The sequence below is a fragment of the Vulpes vulpes genome, chromosome 5 (genome assembly GCF_048418805.1).
Source record: "Vulpes vulpes isolate BD-2025 chromosome 5, VulVul3, whole genome shotgun sequence".
NCBI lineage: Eukaryota > Metazoa > Chordata > Mammalia > Carnivora > Canidae > Vulpes > Vulpes vulpes.
This window is the reverse complement of record NC_132784.1, coordinates 120,263,000-120,281,723: the sequence shown is the minus strand read 5'-3', so window position 1 is coordinate 120,281,723 and position 18,724 is coordinate 120,263,000. Positions and strand designations below refer to the sequence as shown.

Genomic DNA, 18,724 nt, shown 5'->3' with positions numbered 1-18,724 from the left:
AGCCGTGATCCGTTGTATGAAAACAGACTTGGGCAGTTCTGGGCTTCAGTGTATGGAATGAACCGGGGAGCTCAGCACAACGCTTACCTCCAGGGTTTCTGAATGTGTAGGTTCGGGGCAGGCCCAAGAATTCGCATTGTTGGAAGTTCCCAGATGACACTGATGTGGTTTGGAAAGTCAGTAATTTTGGGCGTGCAACCTGCGGCAGACACCTTTTAGAAACCCCCCAAGGCCGCCCCGCATTTCTGCCCAAGCCCAGGCCTCTGCCCCTTGTGGCCTGAAGGGCAGTAACTCGGCCTCTGCTGCTTTTCTTGGCTCCAAACCTCAAATAGGTGTTTCTGATCCATGGACCCTCCTGCTAAAGACTCCAAAAAATGCAGTTCCCAGGCTTCTGGCTGTTGCACCACGAGGGTGCAGGCGGGGAGGGGGGCCACGACGGGGAAGGGGAAGCTAGAAGGGGGAAACCGAGTTACATCGCCGACACAGAGGGTATCACAAACGCACAGGCAAATTTTAGCAGTTTGTCCCAACTACGGGCATCAGTTAATCCCTGACCCTATTCAAAACATAACACAAAACGTCTCTCACGGACGCTCTCAAGGAGGCTCTCAAGGCTCTCCCTACACTCTCAAGGAGTGTAGGGGATGCTCTGATGGGCTACCCAGGGCCCCTCCAGGCCTGGCACACACTTCCCGGGCCTTGCAGGCTGCCAGGAGTGCGGCCTGGTCAACAGCCTGCTGGGAGAAGGTCATTCGGAAGTCATGACCACCTGCTGACTTGTGAGCTGGACGGGGTGATCAGAGACCCTGGACCCCCCCTCCTGTCCCTGGGCCATAGGTTCTGCTTGCCTTTCCTGCTTCTAGAGGCTTCTCCAAGGACAAAGCCTTGAGGCAGGGATGGGCTGTTGGGATCACCTATGCGGAACCTGTGGTCGATCCCACGAAAGGCCTCTACATACACTTTTAAGACACGGTGGGCAGATGTGGTGATCCATTCCTCTTGATGCCTCCCAGGACAAGCCTCCTATGTAAGTCCCCTTTGCTTATTAAAACTGTCACCTACCAACCTGGATGGCCTGCCTCTTTCTCCACCCTCTCCCTGCCCTCTGAGCACAGGAGCCAGTTTCACATCACACCTGGGAAGCTCCCCAGGAGCCCACAAACCAACACAGCAATTAGTGCTCAGCTGTCTTCAGGAATTGAACCATTTGATGTGAGTCACCTGGTTTAAAGTCATGCCCTCCCCCTTCAGGGAGAGCCAGCTCCAGTGAATGAGCCCCTGGGGTCCCCTGCCACAACTCTGAAAGGTGGGCTGAGCTTCGTATAACAACCCACCCTCTGGATGTGCCCAAACATGCTTTCTTGTCCCCCCTCCCACAGGTGTCCATCCATGAGCACGCCCCCGGAATCTTCCCACACTCCAATCTGTACCTTGGAGGACAGTACAGTGGGGTCTAGCTAATAAGGTTAACAAGAAGTAAAGTAGATATAAATTATTGAAAACAGAAAACTTGCTATCTAAAAAACACCAAGGAAAATGAATAAATGGAAAATGCCTATAAAAATTCCATACGGGGATCATTAAGTGATCGAGACAATAAAATACACAGGTCTCTCTGTCTTGACAAACATTTGAAAAATGTAAAGATTGATTTGCAATGAAAAAGTCCTAAAGATAAACCCAAGAAGTAAAGCACATCATATATAAGAAACAAATTTTGAAATTAAAAATGAAAAGAGGAATGAGAAGGAAATGTTTTATCCTATCAATTCTCAAAATGTAACATAAAAAGTAGAGTAATTTTATTTTAATATTGGATGAGAAATAAAGAGGTTGTGCAATGGTGAGTCTAAAATCAGGCTGATGAATATATGAGGATTTAGTTTGTGATAAAAAGTGGTGGCACATTTTTGTGAAAAACTGAGCTAGTTGTGAATGGCGTGGGAATGCGCACCGCCCGTTTACGGGGCGCGGGGCCAGCTCTGGACGCCCCCGCGCCCCGGGGCGAGCCCCCTCTTCCTCCGCACCCTGCCCTCCCCGGGTGGGGCTCTTCCACCCACAGCTGAGGACCGGGAGTCCTGCTCAGCCTGGAGGGGGGGGGGGGGGGAGGAGGAGGAGGAGGAGGGGGAGGGGGAAGAGGAGGGGGAGGAGGACCCAGCCCGCCCCGCCCTTCTCGAAGGTTCTCTGCGGGGCGTGCCTTGGCCTCACCGCCTCCTTCTCACCCAGGCCCCGCCCCCGGCAGGTGCACCCTGCGCTCCGCTGCGCTTCCCGCCCCCGGCCCAGGCCCGCGCGGGGGAGCCCCGGAGTCCTCGGGCCGTGGCGGGGCCTCTCTAGAAGCCCCACGGGCGGCCCGGCCTCGCTGCCTCGTGCAACGGTGCCCTGCAGCCTGGGGCAGGTGCCGGGGGCAGGTGGTGGGACCCCGGCCCCGGACTGAGAGTGCGGCTTCCAGGGGAACCCCCTGCCTGTGCCCTCGCGGGGCGCACGTCCACGTGCTGCTTCGGGGCTCGCCCCCGCGGGAAGCGCTCTACCAGGGTCCCCGCGGCCCGCTTCCCCGGGGAGCTTACGGGGGGCGCGATGGTGGGCCGTCCCCAGGCGCTGCCGTGCACCTGGGCGGACCCCCGGGCGCACCGAGCCCCCCCACCGCCTTCCCTCTCCCGGAGCCCCCCCACTGCCCCCCGGCCTCCCGGTGCCCCCCCAGTGCCCCACTCCCCCCACCTCCCAAAGGCCCCCCGCCGACCTCCCGGAGCCCCACCCAGCAGCCGGCCTGTGCACCCGTGGGGGCGCCGTCCCTGGGGGAGCCGCGGTCACGGGGCCGTCCCCAGGCTGCAGCCCCCCGCGTCCCGCCGACCCCCAGGGGCCTGCGGCGCGCATCTGGGGCAGCTCCGGGCCGCCCTTGCCGAAGATGCCCCGCCCCCGCCCCCCCCCCCGGGACCGCGGCCCGTGCTCCCCCGGGGCCCTGGAAGGGGGGCGCAGCAGGTGGCCCGGGACCCGAAGCTCTAGGCGGGGCTCGAACACCGCAGGGCCAGAAGCACGGGGGCCGGGGGGGGGGGGGGGGTGCAGAGCCGCTCACTGCGCGTGCGCGGGGCTCCCGGGCGGCCCCTCCCGGCTCCCTTGCGGGCAGCTCCGCTCGGGCTGCGTGGGGATAGGAGCGGCGAAGGCCTCGACCTCGAGGGGGCGACGGCCACGGGGTCCGGCGCCGAAGGGAGCGGCTCACCGGAGGGGCCTGCGTGGCCGGCGCGGCGGGCGTCCTACCCCAGCCCGGCTCGGGTCGCGACCTCGGGGGGGGGGGGGGGGGGCGGGGCTGGGTGCAAGGCTGCGTGAGGCTCCCTCTCCCTCCACGAAGGAAAGGGAAGGAGAAGGGGAAGGGGAGAAAGGGAGGGAAGGAACTGCTGGATCTCAGGAGCATCTTAACTCAGGCCACGTCTGTCGCACGGGGGGGGGGGGGGGGGGGGCAGAGGAGATCCTGAGGAGGGGACCCGCTATATTGGGAGGCACTTGCCTCCTTTGCGTCCTCAGTGTGACCTTCAAGCAAAGGGGCAGCCACTAGTAACAGGGAACGGGCCACGTCTTCAGGCTCGGTGGTTCAGGGGACTGTGGGAGTTCAAGGCTCTCAGCAGCACCTACTCTTCCCCTGTTAGGGTCCCACCATGGTATAGAAGAACTTCCCCAGCTGAGGAGTCCGCCTCTGTGAAGTTCCTCTATTCTTCTAAATAAATTGTGAACCTAGTCCCCTCCTCTTTCTGCCCTCCAGCTGCAGGAGATTGGGACTTAGAAGCATGCCAGGGATGCTCTCTGACTCCCCCATTTTGGCTCTGTTTAATTATTTATGACCTTGAGACCATCTTGGTCTCTCTTCGATATTGATTGGCAATAGCCACTCAATCTAAGAATGTGTTTTCACTCACTCCTCAAAAATGCCAGAGACATTCCGCAGTCGGCACGTGCTTATCTACTGATATTCCATCCCAGTTCACCATCAATTGAATTTTCAGCAAGTGTGCTGTCCCAGCATGCCAGGGGCTGTTCATGCTCCAACCACTGCCAATGATGGGGTCCCATCGCCAGCCGGCCGCTGAGAGAGCCATCTTCAAAATTCAATTTAAAGTCCACTTGGTAGGATCATTCTGGTACTAGCTGTCTTCGATTGGATTTCCTCAAATGGACTCTGAAATGAAGAATCATGAGCAGAAAATTTGTTGACCTCAGCCCAAACCGTAAGAGCTGTGGAATTGACTTGGCCCTTTAGAATTATCCTAAATTAAAACAGGAGGTCTTTGTTTTCTTGTATCAGGAAGTGCTTGGTCATGATCCACCCATGGGGAAGATGTGATTCTGAGTGAGGCAGTTCCCAGTGGCTGCTGCAAATCCCACTGAGGACCACAACTGAGAGCTAATAACCACAGATATTTGGAGCATGGAGGGGATAGATGTTTACGCCCTGGAGGAGGGATCTGGGTGGAACCCTTTATTCCTCCCCACTGCTGCACTGAAACTGCCTGCCTTGCTGTCCAAACTAATGAACGCTTTTTAGATTTTAAATTAACTTGATTTTATCCCAGCATCAGATTCTGTGGTTAAAACCCTCTTTATCTGGCTTCCCTGAGATGAACTTGAGCACTAGAATCTGCGTGTTTCCTTATTTGGCCACAGCTCAGCATCTATTGCAGGTTCTCTTTCTCTGCCTACCCCTTAGAACTTAGTTTTACTCAGAGGTCTGTCCAAGACCCTTATCATCCTCAGTTGGTGTGACCCTAGTGATTTGAAAATCAAGACTTGTGGGGCTGGGATGCTCCTATTCTCAACAGAACACTTCAGCTTTCTCTACCTGGTAGGCCTCCTTAGCATACTTTATATTATTTTTAAACATGAGAAAGCAAAAGAATTTAGGTAAATATTTGCCATGCTCAATAAACAATGTCCTAATGTGCCAATTGATTCTAATCAGGACACCCAATGTGAGCTAATTTAATCCGCCATTAGGCACAAAATAGAAGTATCATCAGGAATACAATGTATTAATTTGCTGATTATGGTTGAACACCAGCCAGTAGGTAGTAACTAATGGCATCACAAACAGATATTGACTGAACTATATTTAGTAGACACCTTACAATTTTTTTTCTTTTCAACTCTATGCTTGACAGTAACATATCATGTTTGGGTATTCTTGTTCTCCTTAAGATTACCAAAATTATTATGATTAAACTTACATAATGACATATATATATATATATATATATATAATTTTTTCCCAGATCAAATTTTCATCTCAAGACTTTTCATTTTTACAAAAAAAGACTTTTCATTTTTTGCAATTATAAAGCAATATAAATGATTAATTTCCTCTAATTAATTTTAATTCATTCCAATGTATTGACCATTGTAGACAAAGCATGTGCCAGGCAGCAGGCATCGTGAAAAATCGTGAAAAGTCATGATCACTGTTCTCACGGGTCATCATATGCCAGAAGAAAAGCCATGTAAATAAAATTGCATGCAGGACAACAGGTGAAGCAGAGTCTATAGCTGAAATAGATGACACAGAAAGTCAGAAAGTGTGATGAACTGTGTCTGAGGGGTCTAGAGGTCTCAGAGCAGTTTGGATTTGAACTGCATTTTATATGTAGCAGATTCAACAGACTCCTTCAAGATGTGTATTTATATGAGTTGCTGGGGGACTGGAGCATATCGGTGCAAGAGGGATGTGCCCTTTGGTTGAGCATTTTTCTTAATAAAGCATATACATGGTCTGGACCATCATTTATACTCTGCTGTTTTAATTTTAAAATTCTCTGTGGAATAGTTTATAACCCAATATCCAAATATTAGGATCAGTTATGTAATAGTGTTTATTTATCCCATCGACATCACTGAGGATCTCTCATGTACAAGGTGCCAGCTTTGTGCTGGTGGAAGATCCGTAAATAAATAGTGACTGCTTCTTAAAAGCCCTAAAAATGTAGTAAAAAGGCAATATGTACACAGACAGGAGGCACAAAAACGTGATGACTAATGTAACAGTGACACAATAAATAATAGCACAGGAAATAATGATAATAAGTATAACAAGATGTTGAAAAATATAAGAAAATATGAATGATATTTATATTTTGTAGTGCTTTATCACTTATTCTCTATTTCCCTACATTGACCTCACTTAATGTACACAAATACTGAGTTTGATATTAATATTCCTATCTTATCAAAAGAGCAAAATAGGCACAGAGAAGGAATAAATATATAGAAAATTAATGAAAGAAAAAAATTTAGGGCAAGGGCTGGAAAGGAAAATAGGCTATAAGTGATGCCATTGAGTAGAGGCTGTGGAAGGCATGTGGGTCTATGGATGGAAAAGATTAGAGAAAGGAATACACAGGGCATATCAGTGAGTAGACCAGCTTGCCTAGGGCATGCATACGGAAGAACAAATATATACAAGCACGTGAAATTTACAGTAGCAACAATTAGAAAATAAAAACATAATATGTTTATTTTTCAAAATTTTTCTGGGATACACAACACTATTTAATATGCAAAAGTTAATAGCGTGCAGTCTTCACTGCTGTGATGAGTCCAGAAGGTACAAGTGATATTTATTTGCTCCTCCCTCTATCATCCTTTTTATGCTTTTCTCACCATTGGCTAGAACTTCAGTCTACAGGGCTTGCTTCATGAGAGTTTGGAGCTCCCTGCTTTATGGTTGCCAATTTTGGGTTTATTGCAATTGCCCATTAGACTCATCAGTAGGCATGAAAACACCAAGAGATGCTCCAGGAGAGCCCTAGGTTCTAGACAGACTCCTGTTCTTCCACACTGTGCTACCATAACCTTCTTCATGGCATTCAGGATCATGCCACCAATACAGTAACTCATTTCTGGGCCTGTGCTCTATTAAAAAAAAAAAAAAAAAGGAAAAAGAGAGAGAGAGAGGAGGGAGGGAGGAAGGAAGGAACTCCCAAAAAAGGAGATCAAACATGTGTCCACTAGAGTCAAAATATGGGAGAAGGAGAATTGGATAAAAGTGGTCAAAAGTGCAAACTTCCAGTTATAAAATAAATAATAGATAAAATGTACAACATAATGATTATAATTAACACTACTGAAAGTTGTATGAGTATGGGATATCTGAAAGTTAAGAGAGTAAATCCCAAAAGTTCTCATCACAAAGCAAAAAACCAATTTCTTTCTTTTTTTAACATCTATATAAGATGATGGATATTAACCAAACATATTGTAGTAATCATTTCATGATATATGTAAGCTAAATAATTATGCTATAACCTGAAATTTGCATGGGGCTATGTGTCAATTATATCTCAATAAAACTGGGAAATTAATAGAAATATAAACTTTAAGCATACTTTTATTTATTTTTTTAAGCATACTTTTAAATGCAGTGATTGAGAGACACCTGGGTGGCTCAGTGGTTGAGCATCTACCTTCTGTTCAGGGCGTGATCCCGGAGTGCCAGGACCGAATCCCACCTCAGGCTCCCTGCGAGGGGCCTGCTTCTCCCTCTGCCTGTGTCTCTGCCTCTCTCTGTGTGTCTCTCATGAATAAATAAATAAAATCATTTATTAAAACATGCAATGATTTAGGAAACAAAATTTATATAGAGTGAATTAACATAATATGAAGAATACGTAAAGTATCTTAAAGAGCCAATTATTTCCAAGGCAATTTTGATTTTCAAATTTCAAGCCCCACAAACCTCCTCAGGGGCAAGAGAACACCAAGGCCTGGTGACCTGCTTTGAAGTAAGAGTGCTGAGGAGGAAGAGAACAAACACCATGAGAGCAAAACAAATTATCTTAATAATCTATCCTGTCCATGTCTCTCTCTCTGTCACATAAACGTGTGTGTGCGCGCGCGCGCACACACACACACACACACACTTTAGCTCTCAGCAATCCTATGGGACAAGCTTTGCCATCCAATCTGCTGCTCCTAGACCTTTCATATTCCCGTGACCCAGGTTGGTGAGCAGCGATGATGATTTGCCATGGGCCGAGCCATCGCACAGTAGGCCTGCGTGCGCCTGGCTTCCTGCGCCCTGGCCTCTGCCTTCCTGGCCTCCCCAGGCCCTCCTGGGCCACCAGGCCTTCTGTTAGTCATGCTGGCAGTCCCCGTGACCCACTTCCCGTCTGTGCCTCATTATCAACGTTTTCTGTTGCTCTCCCATAAGCTCTTTTTGTTGTCCTCCGTTATTCTCACTTCCTTCATGCTACACTTTCATTATGATTAACGATCAGGATTGCAACACATTTCTATTGATGGAGGAACAAGTTAGGGGCAGAAGGGGCGAGGCAAAGAAGGATAAGGGAAAGGCTCCCAGGAAGCTGGGCTCCCATAAACCCCAAGATGCAGAAAGGCCCCAGAGTCAGCCTCCTACCCATCCCAAGAAAACAAGACGAAGACAGTTAAGAACAGAAAGAAAAAAAAAAAACCTGGCTCCCCAGTTCCACAATGTTAGGGAGTATCACCCTTTAATGGCTACTAAGTGATCACAGAAACCCCAGATGTAGGAAATATGGAGGAGTTATTAACCAGAGAGAAGGGCACACCTTTTTTGGGGCTCATGATATTTACAAAAACACCACTTTGTTATTTTGATAGTTACACATCACCATGTTTGTTCTAAATATCCACCCTGATATTGATAAGAAATTGACCAAGTTCCCTGGTCAGTTTCCTGTAAAAGACAGACCCTACAAGCCCTCAGGGGCAACCCTGTGGGGACCCCTCTCACTCCTGAGAGATTCCTCTGCATCTCTGCTTAATAAACTTCTGTCACTTTGCTAACTCTCTGTTGTCCCCGAGGTTCATTCTTGATTCAGTGACACCAGAGACCAAGCTGTCCCACATCACTATGATTCTGCCATTTCTAACATTCGTTCGGCTGTAGCGATCACACAAATTCTGAACATTGGAGCCTGAAGATGAAGTTAATGAACTTTTATGGTTAAAATGAACTTATTTCTTTTGTCCATTTTCACTCCAGGTATAATGAGGTTTGCCTCTGTATGTGTGGTGTAAGCAAAGATTTAATGAAAGAGTTGAGATAGTTTCTCAACTGAATAGGGAAGCTAAGTTCCTAAAATTTTTAAATGCCTAAGTTAAATACCAGGATTGGCTCGCCTTACTCTGAAATGGAGCATTGAAATACCGGTTCCATTCCAGGTGCATAGGTAAATCTGCATTTTGGAAGTGTTCTCTCCCCCTAAACTGGCTGTAAGCAACCATTTGATCTACTGGATACATTTTCTAAAATCAAAGCCACTGATCTAAAAGATCCCAATAGAAAAGCAATCTCTTTAAATGATCAGATAGTCTAACACTGTACGAAGTACTCTGGGGGATTCAGAGTAATCTGAAGTCTCTGTGTCTACATATACACATGAAAAGTAAAAATATATTACAATAAAACTTCAGATGTCCTAAGGTATTAGTTTTCAGACAAATGCTATAGACAATGAACACTCTCATTTGAAACTTGAGTCAGAAATTATATGAGCAATTATTGATCAGGATTTTTAAAATTTGTTTTGTCTTCATTGACTATTCTTATTGGTATGATAAATAAAACTGAGAGATAGAATTGGAAGATGTTCTTAGAGAGATAGCAAAAATAAATAAATAATTAATTTTTTAAAAAAAGAGCAAAAAAAGGAGTGGGAGAGCAAGAGTACAAGGAGGGGGAAAGCAAAAAAAAAAAAAGAAAGAAAAAGAAAATTAAAAAGAAAAGAAAACAGAAGCAAAAGGGAGAAAAGTGAATCTAAAAGCAGGAGAGAGAGAATGGCACCAGTAAGTGCCATGCTGCTGATTTGCGTCCATTCCACAGAGCACTGGATGCTCCCTGGAGTGGGAGAGAATGTGGAGCCTTGGACGGAGATTGAGTTCATGTAAGTGTATTACTAACTTATGTTGGTCACATTTTTCTTTTCTGTAAAGGGACAGTCTGACCCCGATGACCACCAAGATTCCTTTTTGCTTCAAAATACCAAAATTCTATGAAAGGTCATACTCTAGGCCAGGTGGCAGCTGGGCAATGTGCAAGGATATGTTTATTTTCCAAACATATTCCAAAAGCACCCTGTGGAGTTTGAAAAAGCTCCTGAATTTGTCCATCAAAAATTCTTAAAAATGAACTGTTCTTTGGACCTTGCAAAAGTGTTCTTTTCTTCTTTTGTAAGAGACCTTTGTCTGAAAAAGCCATCTGGGAAATATTCACCTCAAGATACCTTGTAGGGTGGAAACACTGTGGCATGTGATCTGCTTAGAATGAGCACAAATCTACTCAATGGTCACTAAGTGCCATCAAAACCCTAAATCACTTTCGGCTTGGAGGAGATACGTGTTGGGATGAGTCCCATTCAATTAGTCTGTCAGTTGAATCCCAGAGTGAATCAGGGCTGAAGCCAATTCTTAATAAACACACCAGATTTTAGCATCTGGAAAGAAGCTGATCCAAAAGAAATTATATGATCCATATAGTATGTAGCTCTGGTGTGGTCATCTGATTCCTGAGCAGTGACCATACTTTGGATGAGTGTGACGAACTTTTAACCCAACAAATGACAATTTAGCAAACAACAGCTGTGCGGCCCTTTCACCAGTGGAACTATAAAAACTCAAATAAAATGAATTGTGTTTACAGTTGCATTAGCACTTCAAAATGGCTGTCTCCGTCAGTCTTTAGAGAAGGAGAAAACCTGCAGCAAGTCACAGGGTTCAGCTCTTCTTTGGGAGTAAACTGCAGATAAGATTGATGTCTCCTCAATTGGCAGTCTTCTTTTATCTTTAGCTCTATTTCAAATCTCTTCTAAGGAAAGGAAGAATCTGTCTTGGATGGTTTTGTTGACAACTTGGCTCATGCTATATTTTATGACTAATTAAAACGGGGCTGAAAACAGCAGGATGGTGTCAGAGATTAATGCACTCCCATTTGGGCCCCCCAGGGCTTGACTCAGCAGGTTGTGCCCTAATTCTGTAGCCCCAGGCACTTTCAGGTGGCTATTGATTGAATCCACAGATTCAGTTACAGCAAATGACACTATGTGGTCTATCTCTTAATTACTTAATGCAGTTTCTGCGGGTCATGACAATGTGCACATTAAAACAGGTGGTGTGAATTTAGCTGTAATGAGCCTGGTGGAGGCAATTTTTATAAAAGCTGCTGTACCCAAATAGGAAGTATCTCAAATTCAGTTAGGCAAAGTGTTTCAGTGAAAATGAAGCATTATCCTAAAAGCCATTTGGATGATGTCACCTGTTATGTATAAAATGACCAAATGAAAAAATTAAATTGATAACTGAACCATAAATGTCTGTAAACTGTGATCTGGTTGGTCCGGGTGATATTTTGCCTTGAGTAAGCTCCTTTTCAAACAGAATAGGGAAGAATGTGGATGTGTGATTACTGAGCAGAGTTCAGTTTAAGGACCCTCACTTTGTTCTAACTATGTGTGAGGCATTCTAAATGCCAGATATGGGCAAGGTAGTTCAAGATGACAGCATAGGAAGACCCTGAACTCAATTCCCATAGACATACTGAATCTACAGTTATGTATAAAACACTTCTCTCTGGAACAAACTGAAAACTAGCTCAACAAATCCTCCATAACAAAGGATTAAAAGGCCACGTTGAGATGGGGTGGGAGAGGCAGATATATGGTCTTGACCAAAACCTTTCCCCTGGCAGGTAACCCACAAGCAGAAGGAATTTCACAAATCAGAACATCCTGAGAAGTAAGGGGTTTGAACCCCACATCAGGCATGCCAACCTTTGGGACCTGTCCAGAGACAATCCCCCAAAATATCTGACTTTGAAAATCAACAGAGCTTATGTCCTGGAGACACAAAGGAACATAGAAAATTAAGACTGTGCTCTTAAAGAATCATGCACGGACCCATTGTGCCCAGGACTCAGTGCAAAAGCAGCAGGTTGAAAGTGCTTAGACCCTGTGTGAAGGGGATTTATTCATAAAGTGTCTGCCAGAGGAACAGGTTTGTTGGAATTTTCTTGGGAGATGGTCCTGCTGGTAGGTGCCATTTTTGCACTATCCCCCTATGTTAACAGCAGCACTTGCCACATCCTACATTCCCCCATGGCCCCACTGCACTAAACTTGGTGAGGGAGGCTTGTGCTGGCTCAAGCCCCACCTGTGGTGCAGCCCTGCTAAGCATGCCAGGCAGGCTTACCCTGGCCATGTTTCCCCTTGACTCAACGACCCACTAAACTGTTAGGTGGCCATACCACAGCCTAGCACGACCCTGTGGCCTTGCCATATACTAACTGAACTGAAAAATACATTGGAGGGGCTCAACGGCAGACTGGATAAAGCACAAGAAAGTGACCTCCAAGAGAATGGAACTTACCAATCAGAACCAAAAAAGGAAAAAGATTGAAAAAAGTGGAGATAGCTTAAGGGACTTATGGGACAACATCAAGTGGAGATATTCACATTGTAGGGGTCTCAGGAGGAAAGAGAGAGAATTCTTCTATTTGAAGAAATAAGGGCTGAAAACTCTGCCAACTTGGAGAAGGAAACAGATATCTAGATTCAGGAAATCCAGAGAGTTCTTACTAAGATGAACCCAAAGAAACACTCACCAAGCACACTATACTTAAAATGTCAAAATTGAAGAGAGAATCTTCCGGCTAGCAAGAGAAAATAACTTGTTACAAACCAACAACCCCAATAAGACAATCAACAGATTTTTTTCAAGAGAATTTACTGGCCAGAAGGGAGTGGCATTAGATATATACAGAATGTTGAAAGCAAAAAGCTTCCAACCAAGAATACCCTTTCTGGCAAGATTATCATTCAGGATTGAAGGATAAATAGAGTGTTCCAGATAAGCAGAAGCTAAAGTCATTCACCACCAGTAGACTATCCTTAAGATAAATGTTGACTTTTAAAAGAAATGACTTTTTAAGCTAAAAAGAAGGGTCACTAATTACTAACAAGAAAGCACATGGAACTAAAATCTCACTGGTAAAGGTAAATATATAGTAAAGGTGGTAAACTCATCACTTACAAAGCTAGCATGAAGGTTAAGAGACAAAAGTAGTAAAGATAAGTATAATTACAACAATTAGGGGGCACCTGGGTGGCTCAGTGGTTGAGTGTCTGCCTTCAGCTCAGGGTCTGATTCCGGGGTCTTGGGATCAAGTTCTGCATTGGGCTCCCTGCAAGGAGCCTGCTTCTCCCTCTGCCTATGTCTCTGCCTCTCTCTCTGGGTCTATCATAAATAAATAAATAAAATCTTAAAAGAAGAATTACAACAATTAGTTAAGGTATTACAAATAAAAGTATGCAAAATGTGGCATCAAAAACATGAAACGTGAGAAAGAGGCAGTAAAAATGTAAAGTAGTAGAGGGTGTTCAAACTTAACTTCTATCAACTTAAGATAGACTGTTATACATATGGGCTGATACATGTGAACCACATTATAACCACAAACCAAAAACTTAAAGTACACAAGAGATAATGAGAACGGAATCTAGACATAGACATAGCACTAAAGAAATTCATCAACCACATGGGAAGAAGAGCAAGAGGAATAGAAAGGAATAGGGAGAAACTACAAGACAACCATCAGACAATGAACAAAATGGCGATAAATACATAACAATAATTATTTTAAACATCAATGGAGTATTTCTTCAATCAAAACAGAGTTTCTCATGGATTAAAAAAATACCATCTATAAGCTGCCTATAAGAGACTCACCTCAGACGTAAAGATACATGGAGATATGGAAAAGATATTTCACACAAATTAAAACCAAAAGGAAGTTGGGATGCCCATACTTAATCAGACAAAACGGATTTTAAGACAAAGACCATAATAAGAGACAAAGAAGGGAATTATATCTTTTTTCTTTTTTCAAATTTTAAGCTTTATTTTCAGACGGGCAGTGAGGGGGGCACTTGACGGGATAAGCCCTGGGTGTTACACTGTATGTTGGCAAATCGAACTCCAATAAAAAAAATATACAAAAATAAATAAATAAATAAATAAATAAATAAATAAATAAATAAAGTAGGAAAACTGAAAACTGGGAATTATATCATGATAAAGAGGTCAATCCAACAAGTGGATATAACATTTGTAAATATTTATGCATCCAAATATAGGAACACCTAAAAATATAAAGCCAGTATTTTAACAGACCTAAATGAAGAAAAAGACAGCAATACAATAATAGTAGGGGACTTTAATACCCCTCTTGCATTAATAGATAGATCATCCAGATAGAAAATAAATAAGGAAACATTGACCTTAAACTACATGTTAGACCAGATAGACAACAGATATATAGAACGTTTCATCCAAAAGTAACCTAATGCACATACTTCTCTGGTGCACACAGAACATTCTTCAGGATAGATCATATGTTAGGCCACAAGACAAGTCTTCATAAACTTAAAAAGATTGGAATTATATCAAGTATCTTTTCTGACCACAATGGTATAAAACTAGAAGTCAACTACAAGTAAAAACTGGGCTGTGGGGTGGGCAAGCACCAGACACGATGCCCTCAGGAGTCTCGTGATTCCTGTGGCAGTGCTGCTGCTGTTGTTTTGCAGGGCTCTCTGGACCCATGAACAGTGGAGTGACATGCCCTTCATCATGGCAATAACTCAAAAGAGTTGCTGGAATGAGAGAGGATGATAGAATTTTACGCTCCGTGGTGTCCTATTTATCAGAATCTTCAACCAGAATGGGAAAGTTTTACTGAATGGGGAGAAGATCTTGAGGGGAATGATGTCACACAGCAGCCAGGACTAAGTGGATGATTTACCATAACTGCTCTTCCTACTATTTATCATGTAAAAATGGTGAATTTAGGTGCTATCAGGGCTCAAGGACCAAGAAGGACTTCATGAACTTTATAAGTGAGCAAGAGTAGGAGAGTATTGAACCCAATTCATCGTGGTTTGGTCCAAGTTCTGTTCTGATGAGTACTATGTCAGCATTCTTGCAGCTATCTATGTGAGTCAGGACTTGCCATAACTATTCTATTGAAGAACCTGGATTACCAGTTTGGGGGTAATATACAGTTTTATTTAGCAGCACTGTTTTCAGAACTATTATTGGGACTCTGTATGATATTTGTGGCAGATTGCCTTTTTCCTTCAAAAAGTTGAGGACCAGGCCATACCATTCAAAAAAAAAAATATTACCAGTACCTTCTCAACCTTTGAAAAAAGTGGATGAATATTAATAGTAATATTATGGTGATACAGGATATGCTACTAATTTAGAAAGCTTTTATATAAGGCCGTGGTGATGTCTTGATTCCTATAAAGGTTGGTTACCTTTTTTGTTCCCCTCTGTTCAGTGTATGATTTGATTTGTATTTTTCTTACTTATCATCGGTTACATTTTTCATTTTCCAAATTGGATAATTTTCTGGAAGTATTATTCAGGCTTTAAGAAATAGCCCTTTTTTGTTGTTTCAAACCAAAGTATACAGAGGAATCCTTAACATTGAAGAGCTGTTTATTGGGACGCCTGGGTGGCTCAGTGGTTGAGTGTCTGCCTTCGGCTCAAGGCGTGAACCTGGAGTCTCAGGATCGAGTCCCACATCGGGCTCCCTGCATGGAATCTGCTTTTCCCTCTGCCTGTGTCTCTGCCTCTCTTTCTCTCTCTGTGGCTCTCATGAATAAATAAATAAAATCTAAAAAAAAAAAAAAAAAGATTTTATATAAAAAAAAGAAGAACTGTTTACTGATAATTTAAAATTTTGGCCATTCATTTCAGATTTTATAACATTCTTGCTGAACTTCTATTTGAACTTTTTTTTTGTATATGAAGGTGAACATTCCTGATTTTTATTTGATATGTAAAAGTCTTGATATTTTACATTTTGAAAATTCATAGAAGCTTAATCTGATTAAAATAAAGTTAGCATTCTCCTTAAGAAAAAGAAAAAAAAAAGTAAAAACTGGAAAATTCACATATGTGTGGAGATTAAAAAAATGCTACTGAAAGCCAATGGGTCAAAGAAGAAATCAAAGAGAAATAAAGAAAATACCAAGAGACAAATGAAAATGAAAAAAAAAAACATACCTAAATTTATGGTGTGCAGCAAAAGAAATTTTAAGAGGGTGGCTCATAGCAATAAATGCCTACTTCAAGAAACAAAAACATCTCAAATAAACAACCTAACATATCAAGGAACTAGAAAAAGAAAAAGAAAGCCCAAATTTAGTAGAAGGAAGGAATAGCAAAGGTCAGGGATACAAAAGTGGTTAAATATCCACAAACCAATTAGTGTGAAACACTAAATCAATAAAACAAAGGATAAAAATCATATGATCATCTCAATGGATGCATAAAAAGCATATGACAAAATCAACATCCATTTATGATCAGAACTTTCAACAAAATCGGCATAGAAGAAATGTACCTCAACATAAGAAAGGCCATTTATGAAAAGCCCACATCTAAAATCATACTTAACAGTGAAAAACTAAAAGTGTTTTCTCTAAGATCAGGAATAAGACAAGAAAGCCTACCTACTCTTGCCATTTTTACTCAACATACTATTGGAAGTTCTAGACAGATCAATTAGGCAAAAGAAAGAAAAGACATCCAAATTGGAAAGTAGTAAAACTGTCACTATTGACAGATGACATTATATCATATACAGCAAATCCTAAAGACTCCACCAAGAAACTATTAAAACTAATAAATAAATTCAGTAAAGTTACAGGATACAAAATTAATATACAGAAATCTGTGGTGTTTCTATACACTATAACAAATTAGCAGAAAGAGAAATTAATAATCCCATTTACAATTGCATTAAAGGAATAACCAATGAAGTGAAAGAAAATAAAGGAGACTGAAATGAATGGAAAGATATTCCATGGTCATGGATTAGAAGAATTAATATTTTTAAATGTCCATACTACCCAAAGCAATCTACAGATGGCTGCAATCCTTGTCAAAATTCCAATGGCATTTTTCATAGAAATAGAGCAAAACAGCCCTAAAATTTGTGTGGAACTGCAAAAAACTTCAAAGAGCCAAAGCAATCTTGATATACAAGCACAAAGCTGGAGGCATCATGCCTAATTTAAAACTATATTAAAAGCTACAGTAATCAGGGACACCTGGGTGGCTCAGTGATTGAGCGTCTACCTTCAACTCAGGATGTGATCCTGGGGACCTGGGATCGAGTCCTGCATCAGGCTCTGCATGGAGCCTGCTTCGCCCTCCGCTTATGTCTCTACCTCTTTCTGTGTCTCTCATGAATAAATAAATACAATCTTTTAAAACATCTTTTTAAAGCTATAGTAATCAAAACAGTATTATATGGACATAAAAACATACATATATCAATGTAACAGAATAGCCCAGAAATAGACCCACATGTGTATGGTCAATTAGTTTATGACAAAAGAGGCAAGAATATACAACAGGGAAAGTATAGTCTCTTCAATAAACTGTGCTGGAAAAACTGCACAGCTACATACAAAAGAATGAAACTGGACCAGTAGTTAATACCATACACAAAAATTAACTCAAAATGGTTGAAAACATGAACGTAATACCTAAAACCATAAAATTCCTAGAAGAAAATATAGGTGGTAAGCTCCTTGACATTGCTCTTGGAGGTATGGTTTTGGATCTGCCTCTAAACATAGTGGACATAAAAGTAGAAGTAAACAAATGAGATTACATCAAAATAAAATGCTTCTGCACAGTGAAAAAAAATCAACAAAATAGAGAAGACCTACTGAATGGCAGAATATATCAAATTGTATGTCCAATAAGGAATTAGTAGCCAAGATAAGTGAAAACTCATAGAGCTGAATAACAAAAATTGACTATCATGAAAAAGCCCGAAAATAGCAAGTGTGGGATAGAATGTGGAGAAGAGGGAACACTTGTGCACTGTTTTTAGGGATGTAAATTTGGGAATGTCAAACCACTGTGGAAAAGAGTATGAAGCCTCCTTTAAAAACTAGAAATAGAACTTTCATTTGGTCCAGCAGTTTTATTTCTGGGTATTTATCCCAAGAAGGTGAAAATACCAATTTGGAAAATATTTATGTTCAATGTAGCACTATTCATAATAGCAAAGATATGCAAACAACCCAAGTGTCCATCAATAGATGAATGGATAAAGAACATGTGCTATCTATACAATGGAATACTACTCGGCTATAAAAAAGAATGAAATCTTGCCAGGTGTGACACACAGATGGACCATGAAATAAGCCAGACAGAGAAAGACAAGTACTGTATGATTTCACTCATGTGCGGAATCTAAAAAAATGAAACAAATGAAACAAACAAAACAAAACAAAACAGAAATGGAGGGAACAAATTGATGGTTGCCAGAGGGAAGGGGGGAGAGATGAAATTGGAGAAAATAGTCAAGAGGTACAAACTTCCAGCCGTGAAATAAATAATCATGAAGAGATAACGTACAATATGGTGACTATAGTCAATAATATTATATGGCATAATATATAACTTTATATGGCAACAGGGGAATACTGAACTTATTGCAGTGTTCATGCACAACACTGCACCATACACAGATATCAACTCATTGTATTGGACACTTGGCCCTAATATAATGTTGTATGTCTATTATACCTCAAATAAACAAATAAATGCAAGATGTGGGCACTGAATAATCCACAAGGCAGGAAATCAATTACATCATCTATTTCCTCCTGGTTTTAATAATTTA

The 18,724-nt window shown here is 42.5% G+C and overlaps 1 pseudogene; it reads left to right on the top strand.

Moving 5' to 3' along the window:
* The first annotated feature begins 4,047 nt into the window (after window positions 1–4,047).
* On the top strand, window positions 4,048–15,235 carry LOC112925360 (thioredoxin-related transmembrane protein 1 pseudogene; annotated as a pseudogene).
* The last annotated feature ends 3,489 nt before the right edge of the window (window positions 15,236–18,724 follow it).